Source organism: Lepidochelys kempii, chromosome 5 (assembly GCF_965140285.1).
Source record: "Lepidochelys kempii isolate rLepKem1 chromosome 5, rLepKem1.hap1, whole genome shotgun sequence".
Lineage (NCBI taxonomy): Eukaryota > Metazoa > Chordata > Testudines > Cheloniidae > Lepidochelys > Lepidochelys kempii.
The window spans coordinates 123,578,882-123,582,633 of NC_136384.1; the positions used below are offsets into that span (position 1 = coordinate 123,578,882).

General features: G+C 46.5%; 1 pseudogene; it reads left to right on the forward strand.

The window, feature by feature from the left end:
* Positions 1-2,094: 2,094 nt before the first annotated feature.
* On the forward strand, positions 2,095-2,525 carry LOC140912132 (small ribosomal subunit protein eS27 pseudogene; annotated as a pseudogene).
* The last annotated feature ends 1,227 nt before the right edge of the window (positions 2,526-3,752 follow it).

The following is a 3,752-nucleotide window of genomic DNA, read 5'->3' on the forward strand; positions in this document are numbered from 1 at the left end:
AGTTGCTCTAGTTCCTCCATTTTGTTACCTAGCCTCCTCGCATTAGCGTACAAACATCTTAATTTTTGCTGTTTGGCTTCGCTCACATTCTTTACCCAGTTGGGCACAGACACTCTACCGCCAATATTACCTATTAGATTGGTATGTACAGTGACTTCCTGCTTATGTCCATTCTCCTACCCACGGTTAATCAGGCGGCTGTATCCTTTCTTATTTCATTTTCTTCCCTCTCAGAGAGAAAATCTGGCGTGGAGATTACCTGGACATCTCCCAACCATCTCCCCCGAATTCCTAGTTTAAAGCTCTCTTGATCAGTTGTGCCATCCTCCATCCTAGATGTCTATTTCCCTCCTTACTCAGGTGAAGTCCCACCCCAAGAAATCAGTCCTCTGTCCATGAATGCCTCCCAGAGGCCATACATCCCAAAGCCCTCCTTATAGCACCACTGCCTGAGCTATCTGTTGAGCATCATAATCTTGTCGCACCTTTGTTGCCCTTCTCTAGGAACAGGCAGAATCCCACTGAAGATCACCTGAGCCTCGATTTCCTTAAGCATCCTCCCCAGTCTGGCATAGTCTCCCTTAATACGTTCCAATGAGAATCTAGCCATATCATTTGTTCCCACATGAAGGATAATCAATGGATTCTTTCCCGCTCCCGTTAGGATCCTCTTCGGCCTCAGGTCCACATCCCGTATCTTAGCACCCGGCAGACAGCACACCCTTCTGTTCTGTGGATCAGCTTTTGTTATAGTCCTGTCTATTCTTCTCAGTTATGAGTCCCCAATCACGTAGACCTGCCTTTCCTGTCAATGGTGCAATTCTCCAGTCTATGCCCTGTTCCATCTGGCTGCAAGTCCTCTCGATTCCTATTGTCCCTTGCAGTCCTCTGCAACCCATCCCATATCCTGGTGGGGCTCATATTTGGTGTAATCTCCATTGACTCTTGCCCTCTTCCTATAGGACTATCTGCTCTTCTCTTCTTCCTTGCCCTTTCATCTTCAGTGACCACCTGGCGTGTCCCTTCTTCATTTTCCAACTCCACAAACCTGTTCCTGAGCTCTATTTCTCCTTCACTGGCCTGACTTTTCCTCTGCCTGGTTCTCTTAGTCACGTGCTTCCACTGTCCACTTTCCTCACCCAGCAGTATCCCCTCAGAGTTCTTTGGTCCTGCTTCCATCTGCAAGTCTGAGCTTTTCCCTTCAGCCTCCTCATGTCTTTGCTCCATCATCCCGCTCGAACTCCCTTCTAAACTTAACCAGAGTCTCCACCTGCATCTCCAATCCTCGGATCTTCTCTTCCATCAGCTCTATCAGGCGGCACTTCATGCAGACAAAATTCTTTTCAGGTCCCCCCTCCAGGATCATGTACATGCCGCAGCTTCTACATCCAGTCACCTTCATTGTTTCTTCCACTACTTGGGTCACTACCACTGCTGCCTCTGTATCTGTCATAGCCTTCCCACCTAAGTCAAATACCTTCTCCTCCAGCAGAATACCTTCTCCTCCAGCAGAACTCCCACTCAAACTCCCCTGTTTACAGCTCTGTTTGCTGGCTCCTGGGCTGCTGCAGCTGTCTGGTGCCTCTAGGCCAGGGTTAAGTCACACCAGGGAAGCAATTTGTGGGAAGCTTGTCTTTTGACAGCCTGTGCTGTACCTGTGCTGAGGAGATAGTTGGAACATCAGTCTGTTGCTTTAGCATATTTTGCAAGCACTGACTTCACTGTTAAAGAGGGGAGAAAGAAGGGGGAGAAATCATTGTCTCATTTGCAAATGTAAAGTTCCACTTGGTGTGTTTGTATAAGGTTTATTAAGTTGTGCTGCCACGAGCATCTTTGTTCTCCAAATATATACCCAATAGAGAAGAGATTTAACAATAATAAATCCACTTCTTGTGAGACAAACTAATATTTATCTGACAATGAATGCACATGGAAACATGATCTTATATTTATTGAAGAATTTTAATTTAATCAAACCTAGGGAACAAATTCTCTTTAATAAATATACTATCTAATACATAAAGATGCAGAGTTAGAAGTATTTCTACTATTTGAATACTGGTAAATCTGACTCATACAGTGTGATGAGCCTTTTCGGCCCTGACTGCCTCCACGCGAACATGCCTCTGGCGAAAGACCTGCTGCATCCCTCCCCCGAGGAGGAGAAGCGGAAACACAAGAAGAAGCGTCTGGTCCAGAGTCCGACCTCCTATTTCATGGACGTGAAGTGTCCAGGTTGCTACAAAATCACCACTGTATTCAGCCATGCTCAGACTGTAGTTCTGTGTGTTGGCTGCTCCGCTGTGCTGTGCCAGCCGACCGGGGGAAAGGCAAGGCTTACAGAAGGATGCTCCTTCAGACGAAAGCAGCACTAAACTAAAGTGTCTGAGATGGGTGGGACTACCTGCGCAGTTGGCTGCACAGACAAATACACATGGTTCAAGAGCATGGGATTCAGCCACAGAGCAACATTAAGTGTCCTGATGTGAACAGAAGGCTTTCAACACGTCTCTGGAACGTGAATGGAGAACATGACTTTCATACTGTTCCTGTCGCCTCACCCATCTGACTGTCAATAAATTTTGGATAAAATACAAAAAAACCTGCTCTCATGAGAAAAAAAAAACTTGCCTTTTCTATTTCTACAAGCACTTGTGCTTGTTGCTATTTTTTCTGTGCTCATTCAAGAGCAATTTAAAGCAAACCGGATTATTAAGAGGCAGCTCTAGGAAATATGGAGAACAAAATGTTTTGCAACCACAAATTACATTTTTCATTATGGGATTATTACTGCCAGATTGGGTAGTCATCTTGCTTCTTGGCCAGAAAGTCATTGGTTCAAATCCCATATCAGGATATAATTGGTTAATGCTGACAGTATATTGCAGTACTGCGTGGTGATGCATTGTCAAAGGTACTCTCCTTTAGACAATAAATGAGAGAAATGTCCTGTCAGAGGGTAGCTGGCCCAGTGAAGTGGTCAGGGACCCAGCCTACCTCTTACAGGTTCCTTGAGGGGGAATGAGGCAACTGAGGTTCACCTGGGACTTGTTAATGTAGAGTTATTGCGAGGCAGTTAGTTAGGCAGTGAAGTACCTGGGCAATAAATTAAAAGGAAGCTAGGGCCAGTTGGGAGGGTGGCTGCAGAAAAGAGGTTCCTGGGTGAATCTGGCTGGTGAATCTTGCCCATATGCTCAGGGTTTAGCTGATCGCCATATTTGGGGTCGGGAAGGAATTTTCCTCCAGGGCAGATTGGAAGAGGCCCTGGAGGTTTTTCGCCTCCCTCTGTAGCATGGGGCACGGGTCAGTTGCTGGAGGATTCTCTGCTCCTTGAAGTCTTTAAACCATGATTTGAGGACTTCAATAGCTCAGACATAAGTTAGGGGTTTGTTACAGGAGTGGATGGGTGAGATTCCGTGGCCTGCATTGTTCAGGAGGTCAGACTAGATGATCATAATGGGTCCCTTCTGACCTAAATATCTATGAATGTATGAATAGTCCCCAGGATACAGAAAGAGAGAGCTCCCAGAGGGAGAGCTTCTCAGGAGGAACCTGGTGAGGGGGCTCACCAGGAGAGGAAACCAAGGAAGAATGCTCTTGCGGGGAGAGGCTCTGAAAGGAAGGACCTAGCCCCATGGAAGGACTTCAGCAGGTAGCAGCAGAAACTCTAGAGCACAAGAATTGTATGCTGTCCCAAGGAAGGGTTGTTGCAGTTTGACCTCTGTGGGGACCTTGACCCAAGACAAGCGACC